Here is a 24,708-nt window from a genome sequence, read left to right on the forward strand (position 1 = left end):
ATATGGATACACAATACCATACAGGAAAAGAAGAGATTATCAAACTCATAAAACAACAGCAGAATGGTGCTCCTGGACCAAATGGGATACCGTCTGCGCTTTTCAAAGAAAACCCAGAATTATGGGCAATTTACCTAGAGAAACTGTATATAGAAGTCGCTCATTCAGGAACGGTACCCAAGTCATGGCGCGGATCCTTAATTATTCCAATTTATAAAAAAGGTAGTTGGGCACTGCCAGAAAATTATAGACTTATCACATTGCAAGATTCTGATGCCAAGCTATTTGCCAGAACAATATTGACGAAACTAACTGCCTGGGTGACGGAAGCAAAAATAATGCCTTTTAACCAAACAGGTTTTATCCAAGGATTAGGTACTTCGACCAACATTCTAGTTCTAGCCCTACTTATAAACAAATCAATAAGATCAAAACAACCCTTGTATTTTTGTTTTATTGATTTTAAATCCGCGTTCGACTGCGTCAATCGAAAACTACTCTGGAAAAAATTAGAAAAAACGAAAATTCCAGTCTCCCTACTTAATCTTATCCGCCTGTTATACTCAGAGACATGGGTGAGTGTGAGGATGGGGGATGGTCAAACCCTATCCGAGATGATCCCAGCTAACGAAGGTCTGAAACAAGGCTGTGTTTTAGCCCCCCTTCTTTTTAACTTGTTTCTTGCGGACCTTCCAGGAATATTTGATGAGGAAAATGCGCACCCCCCCAAACTAGCTGACAAGCGGCTCACATGCCTGATGTATGCGGATGACATCATACTTATGAGCCACACAAAAGTGGGCCTGCAGCGCTTAATGAAGCGGACCTATACCTATTCTAAAGAGAACAGAATGGTTATAAACGAGACCTAAACAAAGATTATGGTAATAGCCAAAAACGTTAAGCTGAAATATAAAAGCCAATGGTTCATGGATAAAATCGAACTTGAACAAGTAGAGGCCTATAAATACCTGGGCGTATTATTTGACTCAAGGGGTAACTACCAGTTACATAAAAGTGATGCTCAAAGAAAAGCGAACTCACTAGCGGCTGCATTTAGAACTATGCAGAAATTGCTTCCCTCTTTGTCGTATGGACCTCTCCTGAGCATTGTCGGTGCAAAACTCCTACCCACCATCGCTTATGGTAGCGAAGCCCTAATGGGTAAAGACAGTGATATTTTGAACAAAATTATAACCAAAATATACCGAGTGTTATTTCACCTCCCAGTGAATGCCTCCCCGGCGCAAGTAAGGTTGGAGTTTGGTTTAACCAATCAACAATACGCAAGGCAAGGCCATTTTATAAAAGTTTCGAATCAAATAAAAAGCGACCAACAAAATGAGATATCGCTGCTCTTATGGAGCAGCTCTATATCTTAGAGATTCAATTAACGAGTTTGGGGTTACGACTATATGGGAAACGAATATAACAAAGACATCATTCAAGAAAATCATTAACAAAACCGCAGCACACTTATCCATAGTAGAGGATAAAGCTACCCTTACAAAGAGGAAACATGCTTGGATGGTGCTAAATGGTTACAATAAGCAGGAGATACAACAATATCTAATGACTCAGTGGACGCAAAAAAACAAGCAGGTCCTCCTCAATGCGAGATTCGGATCCATGCCAGGGCTTTGCCATGTTCCCCCATGGGAATTTCAAGTAACCCAAACAAAATGCAGACTGTGCAATGGGGGTGAGGAAGACATTCAACATCTTTTGTGTATTTGCCCGGAACTCCTGCAAGAGAGAAAATCATTGCTAAAAACTCACGCGGTATACGGTCATGTAGGCAGGCCGTGATGAAATGTATGATCTCAAATGATATCATTTTAAACTCCGCCTTTGTAAAGTTCCTATTGCTAGCCAAAAAGAAACTCGGAGACGTAGCTATTACAAATACTTAATGGGTTGTAAAGTCTATGTAATGTCATTTTATATGATTTTAAACTGGAATTTAACTTTAAATTCTTCTTTTAGTTCAAAATGTTGTAAGATTTTAAATAATCATCATAATAAACTACCTTGTACCTTGTACCTTGTACCAGTTTACAGAACAACAGACATAATGATGCACAAATTAAGACAGTTTAGTCACTAACCCATGCACTCAGTGAGACACATTCAATCACTCACTCATACAGTCAGTCATGCACCTACTAAATCCTTCATCCAGACACTTATACATCCACTCATTCTTCAATATGTAAGACATATTTTAACTTTACAGAAATATACAGTCACTGGATGTTGTCATCAGTGATGTCAACAGTGATGTCATTTGAGATGTCATCAGTGATGTCATCAGTGATGTCACTGACCATGTCATGAATGATGTAATATGTAACATGATCAGCAGTGGATTGCGGGTGCGCGATATATAGTTAGTGCAACTAACTATATATGCGAATTTCAATGGTTTTGTGTGAGTAAAATAAGGTTTTGTAAATGCTAATTCCTAACTATATATGGTCTATAACCTATGGTTTTTTCAGTGAATTTTCAAGGTTTTGTAAATGCTAATTCCTAACTATATATGATCTATAACTTATGGTTTTTTCAGTGAATTTCAATGGTTTTTTAATAGCAAATATCAAAAGCTGTAAAATGTATTCTTCTTTTAAAGGAAAAAATATTTTATATGTATTTAATATAATTTTTTTATGTATATACATTTTTTGAGGGAACAAATTTATCAACTATCACGCTGAAGAAGAGTGTGGGGAAAAAAACCAAAGAGGAGGACTAAGAGGAAAGAACAATAAGTTCAAAAATACAATTGCTTTAAAGAATGAAGTGCTTTTCCACATATTTACATTTAAATAACGCATATTAGAAAATACAAAATATCTACAGAGGAGACGGTGTACATTGAATTTTAGACTCTTCATTGGTACCTACATGTTGGTACTTACATCACCCACACAACACAACAGCTCTATTCAGAGCTACCCTACCTCAAAGCACTCTAAAATATTATTTTACTATTTCCCTTGGTTTTCCCCTTGTTACGCTTTCCGGAACGCTACCCGGTGCGCGGACCGGGCGCTAACCGTGCGAAAATTTGAAAAAATAAAGGTGTTTTTTTTTTACATATATGGGCCTTCTCAGCCACCCTCAGAAAACCTAGGGGGTCAGGATATGTCTCCCGTGCCCCCTTATACCCATTCCCAACATTGTTTATCCTAATCTTGTGACTAAATTCGTCCGAAACACAAGATGGCGGACTCCCGTTACGCTACCGGTGAGCTACCCGGTTCGCGTAACGGGTAGCGCTTCCACCGCGAAAAATCGAAAAAAAAATTATTTTATTTTTTTGCCCCGCGGGGCCCTTTAATAGCCCCCACATCAATCCTAGGGGGTCAGGAGAGGTCTACCTTGCCCCTTTCATTCATTTCCCCCTTTGTTTATTTCCACCTCTTGTCTCTCGATCCTACCGAGAGACAAGATGGCGGCCGCTCCGGACTGTTTAGAATGTTGAGAGTCACCGGAGAGCCAATCCGCTTCTCCTCGCGAAGTTCCGTTACGCGTCTGGTACGCGAACCGGGGCGCTAACCGGGACGCTGTCACAGATATGTATATTTTTTTTAATGTTAATTTCTCAAAATCCGCTGGAGCACATATCTTGAGACCTAGCAAAGGCACATCGGGCAAACAGTCTCTACAATTTTGCCAAATTTCATAGAAATCCATTCAGCTGTTCGAGCTAAAAGTGAGTCCAACCGCCCTATGGAAAACTCAATGTTAAAAACACGTTTTGGGACCCCCCTTTTTTCTCGGCACCCGCTTGCCGAAACCCCCCCCAAACTTTCAGGGGACGCTCAGAAACAAAATGTGCCATTTTCCTGAAAATTTCAGCCAATTCCGTCCATCAACGCGAAAGTTATTCAACATAGAATTTTCAGAAATCCCTATTCAAAAAAATCCTAACTATATATAGGTAATATATATATACATATATATATATATATATATATATATATATATATATATATATATATATATATATACCCCCCTTATATATATATATATATATATATATATATATATATATATATATTACCTACTGGCTATCGCCAGTAGGTATATATAGTTAGAATTTTTTCCCTATGGGACTTTTTAAAATTCTATGTCTAATAACTTTGGCGTTTGTGGACGGAATCGGCTGAAATTTTCAGGAAAATGGCACATTTTGTTTCTGAGCAGCCCCTGAAAATTTGGTGGGGTTTCGTCAAGGGGGGGCTGAGAAAAAAGGGGGGTCCCAAAACGCGTTTTTCCCATTCATTTTTCCATAGGGCGGTTGGACTCACTTTTAGCTCGAACGGCTGAATGGATTTGCACGAAACTTGGCAAAATTGTAGGGACTGTTAGCCCGATGTGCCTTTGCTAAGTCTCAATATATGTGCTCCAGTAGTTTTTGAGAAATTAACGTTCAAACCAAGATATATATCTGTAACAGCGCTCTGGGCAGCGATCCGGTCCGCTTACTTTTCGCTTATCGGAACTTTGCGCGCAGAAAGCTGATTGGCTCTCCGGTGTCTGTCAACATTCTAAACAGTCCGGAGCGGACGCCATCTTGTCTCTCGGTAGGATCGAGAGAGAAGAAGAGGTGGAAAACGAAGGGGGAATTTAATGAAAGGGGGCAAGGTATCCCCCTCTTGACCCCCTAGGTATGTTGTTGGGGTTATTAAAGGGTCCCGTGGGGAAAATAAAAAAAAAATGATTTTTCACGGTAGAAGCGCGGCCGCGAACTGGTAGCGAAACGGGAATTCGCCATTTTGTGCTTCGTAAATTAAATTACTAGTTATAAGTGGGTGCGGGAGACGTATCCTAATCCCCTATGTTTCCTGAGGGTGGGTGAGGAGGCTGATATATGTTGATACATCTCTTCCAGCGGCTGTGCGTGAGCTTTTTTTTTTTTTTTGCTGCGTGACAGTCCGGAGCGGCCGCCATCTTGTCTCTCGGTAGGATCGAGAGAGAAGAAAAGGTGAAAAACTAAGGGGGAATTTAATGAAAGGGGGCAAGGTATCCCCCTCTTGACCCCCTAGGAATGTTGTTGGGGTTATTAAAGGGTCCCGTGGGGAAAATAAAAAAAAAATGATTTTTCACGGTAGAAGCGCTTCACGGGCCGCGAACTGGGCCGCAAACTGGTAGCGAAACGGGAATTCGCCATTTTGTGCTTCGTTAATTAAAGTACTAGGTATAAGGGGGTGCGGGAGACATATCCTAATCCCCTATGTTTCCTGAGGGTGGCTGAGGAGGCTGATATATGTTGATACATCTCTTCCAGCGGCTGCGCCATCTTGCCTTTTTTCGAATGCCACAATTTTGTCGTGCACGGCAGCCATTTTAGATGCCAGGCTGGTTCCAGGCTATCACCTAACCCTGCGGATGTAGTTTATGGCCCCAGCTGTAGAGAATTCAGACATGCCAATCCTCCTGATTCAGGCGTGTGAGTACTGATTTCAGTGCTAGTCTCCCGCCTCCCGATTTCTGCAAGCAAAAACCCGGGGGCATATTACGAACAACTAGCGATAATTTTTGTCTCTAACTTGTTTAGAGACAAAAATTATCGCCGCACATCGGCGATTTTTATCGCAGATAAACCTTGCTATTATCGCAGAAAAGTCAGCGATATTCATGTATTATCGACCTAATGCTCTTAGCCATGTTATCCACCTCCCATTGGATAACATGGCTAAGAACTGCTCAGGGCAGGTGTTAGATTTTGGAGATATTCGCGCTTAGCGCGAATATCTCCAAAAGTTGGTAATAGAAGGTAGCGATGTTAGGGACTGTTTCCAGTCGCTAACATCTTGGCACGCCACTTTGCATGTCATTAGTGATAAGTATCACTGACATGCAAAGCGGGGCCCAAGATGGTCGCTATCTCCTTTTAGCTGTCACTAACTGGTGTTAGCGACAGCTTGATAATAGGGAAATAATTTTATCTCCGCTTTCATGGTTTTTAAAGCCAAAAAAGCGGAGATAAACCCCCTTGATAATATGCCCCACGATTCCTTGGGGGTTTCAGCTGACAGGGCTTGGTATTGTGTTACATGGTAATTTTTCCATGAAACGTCAGAGGGTCGATGCAGGGGTTCTAGAAGAGGTGATAAACCATTTAAGCCTCATGAACAAGCGCATGGTCTTTTAAAGATTTGTGAAGTACTCGGGGCGGCGGTGTGTGTGTGCCCTCTTTCAGGAGCGGGCGGGGGGGCACTGCCAGCAACTTGCCAGGTCAGGTAGTGTTCAACACGTGCATCACCCTTTCTCTGCCTGCTATTGCGCTCCATGCTTCGGAAAGGTAAGAAAAAGAACGTGCATTTGAGTTTGAAATGTCCGATCCTGCAGCAGCACACTTCCAAAGCCCACACATGACAATAACCCGATTCAAGGCCCCATTCACCCGTTTTTAAAAAAATAGATAACACTCCAACAAAGTAAGGTTATAAAACTTTATTAACTACTAACTTTAACAAACGGAACAAAAACTAAAAACATTTAAACATTTCTCAACACAAAAAGCAACAATGGTTAGAAGCTGTCTTTTGTGCGAATAGTCCCAAGGCAGCACAACGTGCAGAGTTCTGGACGGCACCCAGGTGATGTCGCCTGGGTGCCGCACTGGTTTAGGGATCCTACAATGCTGCTCCGAAAATTGGCGTGGGGCGTCCCGGGTGGGGCGGGGGGAGGCCTCGTCAGTAGCGGTCTGTTGTGCGAATAGTCCCAAGGCAGCACAACGTGCAGAGTTCTGGACGGCACCCAGGTGATGTCGCCTGGGTGCCGCACTGGTTTAGGGATCCTACAATGCAGCACAGAAAAACAGCGTGGGGCGTCCCGGGTGGTGCGGGGGGAGGCCTCGTCAGTAGCGGTCTGTGTCCAGTGTCACATGGCTGACACAACATGTACGACAGGCACCCAGGTGATGTCCAGTAAACTGCCGCACTGGTTTTGGTATCCTACAATGCTGCTCCGAAAATTGGCGTGCGGCGGCCCGGGGGGGGGCGTGGGGGAGCCGGCGTGAACGGGCCTCCCCAGGTGGCGGCCATCTAGCTGAGTTGCGCTCGCTCTTGCGGCCACAGCGTCTCGCTCACCATGTTGTTGAGTTGCTCCCACTCTTGCAGTGCAGCGATAGGCGGCTGCCACATGGCTCTTAAAATGGCGGACAGCTCCTCGGTTTTAGGCCTGGTCCACTGAAATGGTCCTGGGACACTTTGGAACTCGGACGCTTGCCTGCTAGGGCTTGGGTTCCATTCTCGAAAAGCGTCCCCTCAGCCGTGAAGATTGTATAATAGTCTTGGGGGCCCCCGACTCCCGCAGGCTTCCGGTGGGGAGCGGCTGCCATGATTGCTCACGAAATGACCACGACGGAGCCACGAGATGGTGGTGCTCTCATGCTGACGCCAGCTTCAGTCTGAATGATCCAGAAACAAGGTGGGGCTTTCATCGTTTGGGGAAAAAAAATGTTCTAAACCAATGAAAAGTGTTATTTTTAGGTCATATGACCAAGCCTTCCATCTTTAGGAAACCAAAAGTAAAATGAACCAATGAAAAGTTTTATAAACAAGTCACATGACCTGTTATGCGGCATAGGGCTACAAAAAGCGTAGAAAATCCGTTGGCACGTGAGGCGGCGTCAGTAGCGGACCGATGTGCGAATAGGCCGAAGGCAGCACAACGGGCCGAGATCCGGATGGTACCGAGGTGGTGTCCAGCTAATTGCCGCACTGGTGTGGCCATCCTACAATGCTGCGCCGAAAGACGGCGTGTCCAGCTGAATTGCGGTCACTGTTGCGGTACAGTGACTCGAACGCGCCGAGATCCGGATGGCACCGAGGTGGTGTCCAGCAAATTGCCGCACTGGTGTGGCCATCCTACAATGCTGCGCCGAAAGACGGCGTGTCCAGCTGAATTGCGGTCACTGTTGCGGTACAGTGACTCGAACGCGCCGAGATCCGGATGGCACCGAGGTGGTGTCCAGCAAATTGCCGCACTGGTGTGGCATCCTACAATGCTGCGCCGAAAGACGGCGTGTCCAGCTGAGTTGCGGTCACTGTTGCGGTACAGTGAGTCGAACGCGCCGAGATCTGGATGGCCCCGATGTTGTGTCCAGCAAGTTGCCGCACTGGTGTGGCCATCCTACAATGCTGCGCCGAAAGTCGGCGTGGGGTGCCCCGTTGGCTTATGAGGTGATGTCAGTAGTGGACCGATGTGTGAATAGGTCGGAACCAGCACAAGGCGCCAAGATCCGAATGGCAAGTCCTGGATGTTGAGTGCCTCAGTTGAGATTTCTGAGCAGTGCTTGTAAGACTGTCTGAAGCTTATTTGCACCTGCTGCAGCTTCACTAGGTCCGGCGGAACTTTTTTCCTTTTCCTTTCTGCTTCTTTTCCTACAATGCGTTTCATCTGAAGACACGACCAGGTCCCTGAATGTGTGCAGGGGGACGCTATTGATTGAATGAAAATGGCGGCTTGACACAAAGCTGACTCAAGCGTTACTGTTGGTGCTATACAGACAAAAATTGGTTTTCAGTTTGTACATTCTTCAGGTTTTTTTTTTCCATCCAAGTCTGATTGAGAGTTTGTAGAAAAATGGCTTCAGATTTTCCACATACTACTCTTCAACATTCTTCCTAAATGTAACAATGTGAAACTCACTAGGAGAACGGCTGTTTCTGTTTCCTTTCAAAATGCTGCCACCAATATTTTCTGAATGGAAGACACCATCTTGTAGCATAAAGGGCCGAAAGGGGTTCTGGTCTGGCCGATGGTTGGTGGAGACATTTTGACTATATCTTGGACCTGCCCGGCCTCGCCCAAAATGGCGCCGGTATAAATGGGACTCGTAACTCTTTGCCCGCAAATGTATATCTAGAAAATGTTATTGTAAGTGGCCCTGTCGTATTTTAATTACAAAATGTACGTCCACCGATTCCGCAACTGTTAGACACCTTTGTTCTTGTCACCTAATGGCCCGCTCGTTACGTTCTTCTACAGTGTAAATGTCTCCTCATCATATACGATTTCAGTTTGCTCCGTGGCCGGCCCACGTGGTTATAGGCCCGTATTTGTATACTGACATTTTCACAATAAAGGTTTTTAAAACAAAACACGGTAGTAGTATTTTCATTTGTAAAGTTTTTACTTTTAGTGACTGTTTTCGAATCAGTAAAAGGCAAGTGAAATAAAGCAGTCCAATTACATGACGGATAAAAGGTATAATATGTAGGAACGCAGTAAAGATAAATGGTCAAGGGCAGTTGTGTTTTTCATGTCTGCAACATAAAGTGATCGATAAGAATCTGATAATCAGGCGTATCGGCGACTAAGACAGCAGGCCGAATCTCTTTTACTCAACGGCTCCGTCATGGAAGGAAGAAACGCCCTTTTTCTCGAAAAAGGAATATATTTTACTTGCAAGACAGTTGTAAATTTTCCGGGAAAGTACATTAGCCTGGAATATTATAACATATGTTTGAAAAAAAAATATTGTTCGAAAATAATATGACCAAGCTTTTCATCATTAAATTAACAAAAGTAAAATGAACCAATGAAAAGTTTTATTAACAAGTCACATGACCTGTTATGCTTACGTTACGCGCTGCGCGCCGCGCCTCGGATCACTTCCGGGTGTGTCATAAAACGCATTACGCGACAACGTAGGTCAAGAATATAGTCTAAATGTCTCCACCAACCAGCGTTCAGAACACAACCCCTTTCAGCAGTCCAAAAAGTTCTGTTAAATGACAACAGAGGGGACAGGCAACAAGAACCATCAGTCAAAGAGGGGAGGGCAAGTTCTTCTCTTCCGGGTCATGTTGGGGCGCTACCGGAACTGATCGAATTGGTAGTCTACAGTGTTTCTGGATGTTTCAGACTAAAGCTGGCGTCAGCATGAGACCACTACCATCTCGTAGCTCTGTCGTGGCCATTCCACGAGCAATCATGGCAGCCGCTCCCCACCAGAAGCCTGCGGGAGTCGGAGGCCCCCAAGACTTTTGTAGAATCTTCACGGCTGAGGGGACGCTTTTCGAGAATGGGACCCAAGCCCTAGCAGACAAGCGTCCGAGTTCCAAGGTGTCCCAGGGCCATTTTAGTGGACCAGGCCCAAAACCGAAGAGCCGGCCGCCATTTTGAGAGTCCTGTGGCAGCCGCCTATCGCTGCACCGCAAGAGCGGGCGCATCTCAACTACATGGTGAGCGAGATGCTGTAGTCGCAAGAGCGGGCGGAAAACAGCTGAATGGCGGAAGAGGCACAGTGTAGCAAAAGCGGGCGGAATGGCAACTAAAACGATAAAGGGGCGCCCCACTACAGCTTGTCTTCAGGTCAAACGGATTGTGGGACAAGGTCCAGAATTGAAGAGTCATCAAAAGGCAAAAAGTTCCGCCGGACCCCGGGAGCCGGCCGCCTATGTCGGGGGCGATCTCAGGCTACACCAGTGCTATAAGACTTGGGGAGGGTGTCGGAGCCAAGCGTCTTCTCCGAGTCCATGGCCATCACACCGCCCCTCAGGGGCCTCCGTCAAGCTGTTTAGGAAGGTAACATATCACATTGTTTTCTAATGCAGTCAGGTCCACAAACGACACTCACTTACTTTGAGAATAGTGAAGCTGCAGTAGGTGGAAATAAGCTTCAGACAGTGTTACAAGCACTGCTCAGAACTCTTAACTATGGCACCCAACATCCAGAACTTATGCTATTTGAGAATGGTAGTGACATCGAAGCATCTCAGGGACCAAAACCATTAACGTACTTTCACGTATGAAAATCTTACTTGGGGAGGGGGCAGGAGCGAAGCGCCCCCTCCCAGTCAGCGCCACCACACCGTATGTTGAAAATCTGAAGCCATCGTTCTACAAAGTCAACCAAACTTGGATTGAAAAATCTAGAAAAATGTACAAACTGAAAACCAGTTTTGGTCTGCATAGCATCAGTAACAACGCTTGAGTCAGCTTTGTGTCAAGCCGCCATTTTGATTCATCAAAGCACAGGCATTGAAAAAGGCTGAAATTCAGAACTCTAAACTATGGCACCCAACATCCAGGAGCTTGCTATCCGGATCTTGGAGCCTTGTGCTGTTTTCGATCTATTCACACATCGGTCCACTACTGACATCATCTTATAAACCAACGTTATGTAAATAGTTTTTTAATAAAATGTTTTACCCTGTTTCTTTGCTGGTGTGTTGTCTATATTTTTAATATTTGCATAGGGTTTGTCGTTATTTTGTGCGGGATGGGTGATGGAGCCGAGCTGTCTTGCAGCCCTCATGGTGTGGAGCTCAGTTCATCTCACTATTTTCGTATTTCTCAAGAAGGGTTGTTCCTAATATTTCTATTTTAGCGAGGTCAAAAAGAGATCCAATTAGTGGCCTACTGATTTTGCTCGATTACTTTTATTTTTTTACACGATTTTTCACTATCTGCAAAGACTAAACAGAGTATTGCGACTTTGTGCTTGTTTGTAAATAGAGAATGATCCAAAGAGAACCAATTCTAAAACAGTAAATGCTTGGACAACAATCAATCAAATGGAGAGACAAGGAGGCACGACGGATTACAACGGGGGTAAAGGCCTGCGTTAACTACCCTTCAGTATCTGCAAAGAGAGAGTACTACTAAGGCAAAAGAGGGGAGGGGGGGGGGGGCAGCGTTCAAAGCACATCAGCGTGCATAAATACGAAAATGTTTTTATCTATCACGTACTTGACATTTTAAAGCTTTTCATATTTGCTATTAAAAAACCAATGAAATTCACAGAAAAAACCATAGGTTATAGTGGATATATAGTTAGGAATTTGCATTTACAAAACCTTGAAAATTCAATGAAAAAACCATAGGTTATAGGCCATATATAGTTAGGAATTAGCATTTACAAAACCTTATTTTACTCGCATAAAACCATTGAAATTCCATATATAGTTAGCTAACTATAAGCGCTAACTATATATCGCGCACCCGCAATCCACTGCTGATGATGTCACATATTACATCATTCATGACATGGTCAGTGACATCACTGATGACATCACTGATGACATCTCAAATGACATCACTGATGACAACTCAAATGATATCAATGATGACATCTCAAATGACATCACTGATGACATCACTGATGACAACTCAAATGACATCACTGATGACATCTCATTTGTCATCACTGATCACATCACTCATGTGATAATACAATGAACCTCTTCAGACTCTAATATAACCTTACATACACTCAGTATAAACAGACACTCACAGACTGTCACTCATCCATGGAGTTACTCACACACCTAGTCAGTCATGCAAAGAATCAATCACACCTCCATTTCCTCAACTATACAGTTATACACATCTTACTTATTCAAACATATAATAACACATATTTACTCTCTTATATAATCCCTGATACAAGCTCACAGTGATCGATACAGCCACTCACACATTCACTGGCTCTTATGTTCAGTTATTTATATATCTCAACTCTCACATGTATTGTGTTTTACATACGTACTTACTTGCACATGTAGCAATGAGAAATCCATTCACTCACCAACACACCCATGCACAGTCAACCGCCCATATAGCTGTTTCCACATGCACTCTTGAACTCATACTCCTAGTGAATCAACTGCTTACACATCTATGCACAGAGTCACGCACCTCCCAGCCACCCACACACACACTCAGCTTCCCATTCAAATACTTGGGCAACCAATCAATAACCCATATAGCCACTCTTATAGCTACTGATCAACACATGCAGCAGCTTACACAACAACAAACATACTGATGCACAAATTAAGACAGTTTAGTCACTAACCCATGCACTCAGTGAGACACATTTAATCACTCTTTCATACAGTCAGTCATGCACCTACTAAATTCTTCATCCAGACACTTATACATCCACTCATTCTTCAATATGTAAAACATATTTAAACTTTACAGACACATACAATCACTGGATGTTGTGATCAGTGATGTCATCAGTGATGTCATTTGAGATGTCATCAGTGATGTCATCAGTGATGTCACTGACCATGTCATGAATGATGTAATATGTGACATCATCAGCAGTGGATTGCGGGTGCGCGATATATAGTTAGCGCTTATAGTTAGCTAACTATATATGGAATTTCAATGGTTTTATGCGAGTAAAATAAGGTTTTGTAAATGCTAATTCCTAACTATATATGGCCTATAACCTATGGTTTTTTCATTGAATTTTCAAGGTTTTGTAAATGCAAATTCCTAACTATATATCCACTATAACCTATGGTTTTTTCTGTGAATATATATATATATATATATATATATATATATATATATATATATATATATATATATATCATCACGCTCCAATTCCTCCTCTGGTACTGAGAAAGATGACAGCACTCGGGGGTTACTCTTTGAAAGTGCAGATTTATTATTCCTTGCAGGCACCCTCCACAAACGCGTTTCGGCGTGCTGCCTTCGTCAGTGTGGTAACAACGTTTAGCATTGCTAGGTGGGTTTAAATAAAACATTTTCAATTTCTAATTCCAATGATAGAAAGCGACAGAGGACAACCCCACTATGGTTGCTGTAGGCGCCATCTTTGAATGTTAATGTGCGCAACCTGAAGGTGTTACATAGGTTTTGCAGTATAGCCCACAGATGGGCAGGTCCATACAGAAATGCCATATAACATTTCTATGGCAAAATGAAACCCCTCATTTTGTTCCTTTGCAAATTAAATGTTAAGACTGTTAGCGCTCTAGTTGTTCTTTAGAACACTCTGGGACATTTTGTCACTGGGCTATAGTTGGGCTACATCTGGCTGATATTTGGGCTACATTTGTTTTTTTTTGTCTCTGGTGGCCATCTTTGGGCTACATTGGGCTACATTGGGCTACATTTGGGCACTAACATATATATAGCCCAATGTAGCCCAATATATATTTTTCAAAGTTAATTTTCGTAAAAACCACTGGAGCATATATCTTGAGACATAGCAAAGGCACATCGGGCTACCAGTCCCTACAATTTTGCCAAGTTTTGTGGAAATCCATTCAGCCGTTCGAGCTAAAAGTGAGTCCAACCGCCCTATGGAAAACTCAATGTTAAAAACACGTTTTGGGACCCCCCTTTTTTCTCGGCCCCCGCTTGACGAAACCCCCCCAAACTTTCAGGGGACGCTTAGAAACAAAATGTGCCATTTTCCTGAAACTTTCAGCCAATTCCGTCCATCAACGCCAAAGTTATTCAACATAGAATTTTCAGAAATCCCTATTCCAAAAAATCCTAACTATATATACCTACTGGCGACTGCCAGTAGGTAATATATATATATATATATATATATATATATATATATATATATATATATATATATATATATATATATATATATATATATATATATATATATAAAATCGTAACTATTATATATACCTACTGGCGATAGCCAGTAGGTATATATATATATATATATATATATATATATATATATATATATATATATATATATATATATATATATATATTACCTACTGGCTATCGCCAGTAGGTATATATAATAGTTACGATTTTTTCCCTATGGGATTTTTGAAAATTCTATGTCTAATAACTTTGGCGTTTGTGGACGGAATCGGCTGAAATTTTCAGGAAAATGGCACATTTTGTTTCTGAGCAGCCCCTGAAAATTTGGTGGGGTTTCGTCAAGGGGGGGCCGAGAAAAAAGGGGGGTCTCAAAACGCGTTTTTCCCATTCATTTTTCCATAGGGTGGTTGGACTCACTTTTAGCTCGAACGGCTGAATGGATTTGCACGAAACTTGGCAAAATTGTAGGGACTGTTAGCCCGATGTGCCTTTGCTAGGTCTCAATATATGTGCTCCAGTAGTTTTTGAGAAATTAACGTTCAAAACAAGATATATATCTGTAACAGCGCTCCGGGCAGCGATCCGGTCCGCTTACTTTTCGCGAAACGGAACTTTGCGCGCAGAAAGCTGATTGGCTCTCCGGTGTCTGTCAACATTCTAAACAGTCCGGAGCGGCCGCCATCTTATCTCTGGGTAGGATCGAGAGAGAAGAAGAGGTGAAAAACGAAGGGGGAATTTAAAGAAAAGGGGGCAAGGTATACCCCTCTTGACCCCCTAGGATTGTTGTTGGGGTTATTAAAGGGTCCCGTGGGGAAAATAAAAAAAAAATGATTTTTCACAGTAGAAGCGCTTCACGGGCCGCGAACTGGGCCGCAAACTGGTAGCGAAACGGGAATTCGCCATTATGTGCTTCGTTTTAATTGTTTAGAGACAAAAAACTTCCTATTTAACAGCCTTTAGCCCTAAACCACAAAACATCAGGTTTCACCTCACATGTAAAAGTGAGTTTGTGGTATATATACTAGAGTGCACCTGCAATTTAAAGTATGTAGGCAGCACCAAGCTCCCCAGCCACAAGAGGATCCTACAACATATCAGGGCGGTCACCAACAACGACCCTAATTATCCCGTGGCGAGACATTTCCATGAAGTCCATGGTGGAAATCTAAAAGATCTCAGATACTACATCATAGACGCAGTCCCCGTGCAGAGGAGAGGAGGGGACAGGGAGGGCATGCTGCGAAGGCTGGAGACACATTACATCTTGTCTTTAGATACCAAGCAGCCTAAAGGTCTCAACATGACTGAAGATTTATATACATTCCTAGAATGAATCTTCTATTCCCCTAGGAAGTTATTGTTCACTGCCTGCACTTTATATCATGAAGCCTATATAGCTTTCATCAATTGAGTACAACATAATGAAAAGTCAATGTTTTCCATTTCTTTCAAGATGTATATACCTTATGAACCTGTTTTTGTATTGTACATATGGATTTTATACAGTAAAAGAGATAAATAACTTATTTATAAATATATTTTTGATACTTCAGAGGGGTTTTTAACTATTTATGCAATTTTAATTATACCGTGAGTGGATTGAACAACAGCATTAATTTATCAATTTTTGTGGAGGTTGCTCAATTGTGGGAAGCACTCAGCTTGACAGACATATTTGGTTGCATATATATTGGAGGGACCCTTCGAGAGACAGAGATATGTATATAATTCCTTTCAGAATAATCTTTTCCCTGTATTTATCCCTATGAGAAAAACACGGAATTTTCTCAAATTGTTTTTTGGCAAGGTACATATGTGTGTTAATTTTATATAATTTTTTTCACATAAGGGTATCATTCTTTTGTCCATTGGAAAAAAGAGGTTTTTTTTGCTATCACGTTTATACAAATGTTTTTAGTATAAATTTCTCTTTATTTAGATTCACGGTGATGCACTATATTGTTCAGTGAATGGATATTTAGAAAATAGGCATCAATAACCTATTGTATTTTACTGAAATATCTTTTTAAGATTGAATTACATGCCTTTAGCAAATGTATTTTACAATTATTTCATGTATTTTACGTGTTACACCATGAAAATGATGAAAGCAATTTGTAAATAGTATATTTTCTATGTCCATTCATGCACTTGCACTTTAAAAGGAGGTGCATCCCACGACACTGTTGTCATGTGATCAAGGCAGGGATCTGCCGAAACGCGTCGTGGCTGATGTGGTTGCACTTTAATAACTGAATAAAAAAAGAAGCACTTATTCGGGTCTACCTCGTCTTTTGCTGGTGTGGCTGTTTGGTTTCGTGGAGGCCAAGACGAGCTCTTGCAACATATATATATATATATATATATATATATATATATATATATATATATATATATATATATATATATATATATTACCTACTGGCTATCGCCAGTAGGTATATATAGTTAGGATTTTTTCCCTATGGGATTTTTGAAAATTCTATGTCTAATAACTTTGGCGTTTGTGGACGGAATCGGCTGAAATTTTCAGGAAAATGGCACATTTTGTTTCTGAGCAGCCCCTGAAAATTTGGTGGGGTTTCGTCAAGGGGGGGCCGAGAAAAAAGGGGGGTCCCAAAACGCGTTTTTCCCATTCATTTTTCCATAGGGCGGTTGGACTCACTTTTAGCTCGAACGGCTGAATGGATTTGCACGAAACTTGGCAAAATTGTAGGGACTGTTAGCCCGATGTGCCTTTGCTAGGTCTCAATATATGTGCTCCAGTAGTTTTTGAGAAATTAACGTTCAAAACAAGATATATATCTGTAACAGCGCTCCGGGCAGCGATCCGGTCCGCTTACTTTTCGCGAAACGGAACTTTGCGCGCAGAAAGCTGATTGGCTCTCCGGTGTCTGTCAACATTCTAAACAGTCCGGAGCGGCTGCCATCTTATCTCTCGGTAGGATCGAGAGAGAAGAAGAGGTGAAAAACGAAGGGGGAATTTAATGAAAGGGGGCAAGGTATACCCCTCTTGACCCCCTAGGATTGTTGTTGGGGTTATTAAAGGGTCCCGTGGGGAAAATAAAAAAAAATGATTTTTCACGGTAGAAGCGCTTCACGGGCCGCGAACTGGGCCGCAAACTGGTAGCGAAACGGGAATTCGCCATTTTGTGCTTCGTTTTAATTGTTTAGAGACAAAAATTATCGCCGCACATCGGCCACAATGCATGAATATCGCTGAAAAGTCAGCGATATTCATGCATTATCCAGCAAATGCTCTTAGCCATGTTATCCACCTTCCATTGGATAACAGAAAGCTGATTGGCTCTCCGGTGTCTGTCAACATTCTAAACAGTCCGGAGCGGCCGCCATCTTATCTCTCGGTAGGATCGAGAGAGAAGAGGTGAAAAACGAAGGGGGAATTTATTGAAAGGGGGCAAGGTATACCCCTCTTGACCCCCTAGGATTGTTGTTGGGGTTATTAAAGGGTCCCGTGGGGAAAATAAAAAAAAAATGATTTTTCACGGTAGAAGCGCTTCACGGGCCGCGAACTGGGCCGCAAACTGGTAGCGAAACGGGAATTCGCCATTTTGTGCTTCGTTTTAATTGTTTAGAGACAAAAATTATCGCCGCACATCGGCCACAATGCATGAATATCGCTGAAAAGTCAGCGATATTCATGCATTATCCAGCAAATGCTCTTAGCCATGTTATCCACCTTCCATTGGATAACATGGCTAAAAACTGCTCTGTGCGTGAGCTTTTTTTTTTTTTTTTTGCTGCGTGACGTTTGTTAACGTTCGATTCGATGGAAATCAGGAAGTGTTGACCACCATTTTGTCACTGCGAGTAAATATTTTGTTATAAATGAATCCTTATTGATAAACATTGTCTGCGCCATCTTGCGTTTTTGTCCAATGCCACAATTTTGACGTGCACGGCAGCCATTTTAGATGCCTTGACCAGGGCCACTCTCTGCACGCCGCCGATCCTCAGCATGGCTCCCCACCCTCGCAAGCATCTCCCCCACGCACTGGTCACCCCCGCTGTTTCTCTCATGCATGGGCCATATACTTCCCCCATCTGCGCTGCTCTTCTCTGAGAATCACACCCTGTGCCCGCCCTACACCTCCCTTTCACCCTATTCACTACCGCACCCTCTGACACTCCTCTTCCTCTGTGTCCGATTGTCCAGGCCGGACCTAGGCTATCACCTAGCCCTGCGGATGTAGTTTATGGCCCCAGCTGTAGAGTATCCAGACATGCCAACCCTCCCGATTCAGGCGTGAACTACTGATTTCAGTGCTAGTCTCCCGCCTCCCGATTCCTGCAAGCAAAAACCCGGGGGCATATTACCAACAACTAGCGATAATTTTTGTCTCTAACTTGTTTAGAGACAAAAATTATCGCCGCACATCGGCGAATTTTATCGCACATAAACCTTGCTATTAGCAAGGTTTATCGCAAATGCGATAAAAAACGGCCGCAATGCATGAATATCGTTGAAAAGTCAGCGATATTCATGCATTATCCAGCAAATGCTCTTAGCCATGTTATCCACTTCCCATTGGATAACATGGCTAAAACTGCTCAGGGCAGGTGTTAGCTTTTGGAGATATTCGCGCTTAGCGCGAATATCTCCAAAAGTTGGTAATAGGAGATAGCGATGGTTAGGGACTGTTTCCAGTCGCTAAAATCTTGGCACGCCCACTTTGCATGTCATTAGTGATAAATATCACTGATATGCAAAGCGGGGCCCAAGATGGTCGCTATCACCTTTTAGCTGTCACTAACTGGTGTTAGCGACAGCTTGGTAATAGGGAGATAATTTTATCTCTTTTTTTTTAGCTTTTAAAGCCCAAAAAGCGGAAATAAACCCCCTTGATAATATGCCCCATGATTTCTCGGGGGTTTCAGCTGACAGGGCTTGGTATTGTGTTACGTGCTAATTCTTCCAGGAAACGTCAGAGGGTCGATGCAGGGGTTCTAGAAGGGGTGATAAACCATTTAAGCCTCATGAACAAGCGCATGGTCTTTTAAAGATTTGTGAAGTACTCGGGGCGGCGGTGTGTGTGTGCCCTCTTTCAGGAGCGGGCGGGGGGGGCACTGCCAGCAACTTGCCAGGCCAGGCAGTGTTCAACACGTGCATCACCCTTTCTCTGCCTGCTATTGCGCTCCATGCTTCGGAAAGGTAAGAAAAAGAACGTGCATTTGAGTTTGAAATGTCCGATCTTGTAGCAGTACACTTGCAAAGCCCACACATGACAATAACCCGATTCAAGGCCCCATTCACCCGATTTTTTAAACATATATAGCACTCCAACAAAGTTAGATTTTAAAACTTTATTAACATTTAACTACAATGAACGGAACAAAAACTATAAAAACATTTAAACATTTTTCACCCAAAAAAGCAACAATGGTCAGAAGCTGTCTTTTGTGCGAATAGTCCCAAGGCAGCACAACGTGCAGAGTTCTGGACGGCACCCAGGTGATGTCGCCTGAGTGCCGCACTGGTTTTGGGATCCTACAATGCTGCTCCGAAAATTGGCGTGGGGCGTTCCGGGTGGGGCGGGGGGAGGCCTCGTCAGTAGCGGTCTGTTGTGCGAATAGTCCCAAGGCAGCAGAACGCGCTGAGATGTTGATGGCACCCAGGTGATGTCCAGTAAACTGCCGCACTGGTTTTGGTATCCTACAATGCTGCTCCGAAAATTTGCGTGCGGCGGCCCGGGGGGGGGGGGGCTTGGGGGTCGTGGGGGAGGCGGCATGAACGGGCCTCCCCAGGTGGTGGCCATCCAGCTGAGTTGCGCCCGCTCTTGCGGCTACAGCGTCTCGCTCACCATGTTGTTGAGTTGCTCCCACTCTTGCAGTGCAGCGATAGGCGCCTGCCACATGACTCTTAAAATGGCGGACGGCTCTTCGGTTTTGGGCCTGGTCCACTGAAATGGCCCTGGGACACCTTGGAACTCGGACGCTTGCCTGCTAGGGCTTGGGCTCCATTCTCGAAAAGCGTCCCCTCAGCCGTGAAGATTCTACAAAAGTCTTGGGGGCCCCCGACTCCCGCAGGCTTCCGGTGGGGAGCGGCTGCCATGATTGCTCGCGGAATGACCACGACGGAGCCACGAGATGGTGGTGCTCTCATGCTGACGCCAGCTTCAGTCTGAATGATCCAGAAACAAGGTGGGGCCATCATCGTTTGGGAAAAAAAAATGTTCTAAACCAATGAAAAGTGTTATTTTTAGGTCATATGACCAAGCCTTCCTTCTTTAGGAAACCAAAAGTAAAATGATCCAATGAAAAGTTTTATAAACAAGTCACATGACCTGTTATGCGGCATAGGGCTACAAAAAGCGTAGAAAATCCGTTGGCACGTGAGGCGGCGTCAGTAGCGGACCGATGTGCGAATAGGCCGAAGGCAGCACAACGCGTCGAGATCCGGATGGCACCGAGGTGGTGTCCAGCAAATTGCCGCACTGGTGTGGCCATCCTACAATGCTGCGCCGAAAGACGGCGTGTCCAGCTGAGTTGCGGTCACTCTTGCGGTACAGTGACTCGAACGCGCCGAGATCCGGATGGCACCGAGGTGGTGTCCAGCAAATTGCCGCACTGGTGTGGCCATCCTACAATGCTGCGCCGAAAGACGGCGTGTCCAGCTGAGTTCCGGTCACTCTTGCGGTACAGTGAGTCGAACGCGCCGAGATCCGGATGGCACCGAGGTTGTGTCCAGCAAGTTGCCGCACTGGTGTGGCCATCCTACAATGCTGTGCCGAAAGTCGGCGTGGGGTGCCCCGTTGGCTTATGAGGTGATGTCAGTAGTGGACCGATGTGTGAGTAGGTCGGAACCAGCACAAGGCGCCAAGATCCGATTGGCAAGTCCTGGATATTGAGTGCCATAGTTGAGAGTTCTGAGCAGTGCTTGTAAGACTATCTGAAGCTTATTTGCACCTGCTGCAGCTTCACTGTTGCCCAAGGTGGTGTCCAGCAAATTGCTGCACTGGTGTGGCCATCCTACAATGCTGCGCCGAAAGACGGCGTGTCCAGCTGAGTTCCGGTCACTCTTGCGGTACAGTGACTCGAACGCTCCGAGATCCGGATGGCACCGAGGTGGTGTCCAGCAAGTTGCCGCACTGGTGTGGCCATCCTACAATGCTGCGCCGAAAGTCAGTGTGGGGTGCCCCGTTGGCTTATGAGGTGATGTCAGTAGTGGACCAATGTGTGAATAGGTCGGAACCAGCACAAGGCGCCCTGCACTGTTGAGCTTTTTTCAATGCCTGTTTTTTGTTGTTTCCCCTCCATCAAAAACAAAAAAAATATATAAAACTGTGCAAAAATACAAAAAAATGTTTAGATAAGCAGTGCTTGTAAGACTGTCTGAAGCTCTTTTGCACCTGCTGCAGCTTCACTATTGCCCTGGTGTGGACAAAGATCGCCCATGACTTAGGCTGATTGAGAGTTTGTAGAAAAATGGCTTCAGATTTTCCACATATTACTCTTCAACATTCTTCCTAAATGTAACAATGTGAGACTCACTAGGAGAACGGCTGTTTATCTTTCCTTTCAAAATGCTGCCAACAATATTTTCTGAATGGAAGACACCATCTTGTAGCATAAAGGGCCGAAAGGGGTTCTGGTCTGGCCGATTGTTGGTGGAGACATTTTGACTATATCTTGGACCTGCCCGGCCTCGCCCAAAATGGCGCCGGTATAAATGGGACTCGTAACTCCTTGCCTGCAAATGTATATCTAGAAAATTTTATTGTAAGTGGCCCTGTCTTATTTTAATTACAAAATGTACGTCCACCGATTCCGCAACTGTTAGACACCTTAGTTCTTGCAACCTAGGCCCGCTCGCTACGTTCCTCTACAGTGTAAATGTCTCCTCATCATATGCGATTTCAGTTTGCTCCGTGGCCGGCCCAGGTGGTTATAGGCCCGTATTTGTATACTGACATTTTCACAATAAAGGTTTTTAAAACAAAACACGGTAGTAGTATTTACATTGGTAAAGTTTTTACTTTTAGTCACTGTTTTCGAATCAGTAAAAGGTAAGTGAAATAAAGCAGTCCAATTACATGACGGATAAAAGGTATAATATGTAGGAACGTAGTAAAGATAAATGGTCAAGGGCAGTTGTGTTTTCCACTCCTGCAACATAAAGTGATCGATAAGAATCTAATAATCAGGCGTATCGGCGACTAAGACAGCAGGCCGAGTCTCTTTTACTCAACGGCTCCGTCATGGAACGAAGAAACGCCCTTTTTCTCGAAAAAGGAATATATTTTACTTGCAGGACAGTTGTAAATTTTCCGGGAAAGTACATTAGCCTGGAATATTATAACATATATGTTTTAAAAAAAATAATGTTCAAAAACAATAAAAAGCGTAATTTTTAGGTCATATGACCAAGCTTTTCATCATTAAAATAACAAAAGTAAAATGAACCAATGAAAAGTTTTATTAACAAGTCACATGACCTGTTATGCTTACGTTACGCGCTGCGCGCCGCGCCCCGGATCACTTCCGGGTGCGCTAACGCGGCGTGTCATATAACGCATTACGCGACAACGTAGGTCAAGAATATAGTCAAAATGTCTCCACCAACCAGCGTTCGGAACACAACCCCTTTCAGCAGTCCAAAAAGTTCTGTTAAATGACAACAGAGGGGACAGGCAACAAGAACCATCAGTCAAAGAGGGGAGGGCAAGTTCTTCTCTTCCGGGTCATGTTGGGGCGCTACCGGAACTGATCGAATTGGTAGTCTACAGTGTTTCTGGATGTTTCAGACTAAAGCTGGTGTCAGCTTGAGAGCACTACCATCTCGTAGCTCCGTCGTGGCCATTCCACGAGCAGACATGGCAGCCGCTCCCCACCAGAAGCCTGCGGGAGTCGGGGGCCCCCAAGACTTTTGTAGAATCTTCACGGCTGAGGGGACGCTTTCGAGAATGGGACCCAAGCCCTATCAGGGAAGCGTCCGAGTTCCAAGGTGTCCCAGGGCCATTTTAGTGGACCAGGCCTAAAACCGAAGAGCCGGCCGCCATTTTGAGAGTCCTGTGGCAGCCGCCTATCGCTGCACCGCAAGAGCGGGAACAACTTAACTACATGGTGAGCGAGACGCTGTAGTCGCAAGAGCGGGCGGTAAACAGCTGAATGGCGGAAGAGGCACAGTGTAGCAAAAGCGGGCGGAATGGCAACTAAAACGGTAAAGGGGCGCCCCACTACAGCGTGTCTTCAGGTCAAACGGATTGTGGGACAAAGTCCAGAATAGAAGAGTCATCAAAAGGCAAAAAGTTCCGCCGGACCCCGGGAGCCGGCCGCCTATGTCGGGGGCGATCTCAGGCTACACCAGTGCTATAAGACTTGGGGAGGGGGTCGGAGCCAAGCGTCTTCTCCGAGTCCGTGCCATCACACCGCCCCTCGGGGGCCTCCGTCAAGCGGTTTAGGGAGGTACCATATAACATTGTTTTCAAATGCAGTCAGGTCCACAAACGACCCTCACTTACTTTGAGAATAGTGAAGCTGCAGTAGGTGGAAATAAGCTTCAGACAGTCTTACAAGCACTGCTTTTGTAAACATTTTTTGATTTTTTTGTATTTTTGCACACTTTTATATTTTTTTTTGTTTTTGATGGAGGGAAAACAACAAAGCACAGGCATTGAAAAAGGCTCAAACTCAGAACTCTGAACTATGGCACCCAACATCCAGGACTTTCCATCCGGATCTTGGCGCCTTGTGCTGCTTCCGACCTATTCACACATCGGTCCACTACTGACATCATCTTATAAACCAACGTTATGTAAATAGTTATTTAATAAAATGTTTTACCCTGTTTCTTTGCTGGTGTGTTGTCTATATTTTTAATATTTGCATAGGGTTTGTCGTTATTTTGGGCGGGGTGGGTGACGGAGCCGAGCTGTCTTGCAGCCCTCATGGTGTGGAGCTCAGTTCATCTCACTATTTTCGTATTTCTCATGAAGGGTTGTTTATAATATTTCTATTTCAGCGAGGTCAAAAAGAGATCCAATTAGTGGCCTACTGATTTTGCTCGATTACTTTTATTTTTCTACACGATTTTTCACGATCTGCAAAGACTAAACAGAGTATTGCGACTTTGTGCTTGTTTGTAAATAGAGAATGAACCAAAGAGAATCAATTGTAAAACAGTAAATGCTTGGATAATAATCAATCAAATGGAGAGACAAGCAGGCAGGACGGATTACAACGGGGGTAAAGGCCTGCGTTAACTACTCTTCACTATCTGCAAAGAGAGAGTACTACTAAGAGAAAAGAGGGGAGGGGGCAGCGTTCAAAGCACATCAGCGTGCATAAATACGAAAATGTTTTTATCTATCAACTACTTGACAT

Source organism: Lissotriton vulgaris, chromosome 4_1 (genome assembly GCF_964263255.1).
Source record: "Lissotriton vulgaris chromosome 4_1, aLisVul1.2, whole genome shotgun sequence".
NCBI lineage: Eukaryota > Metazoa > Chordata > Amphibia > Caudata > Salamandridae > Lissotriton > Lissotriton vulgaris.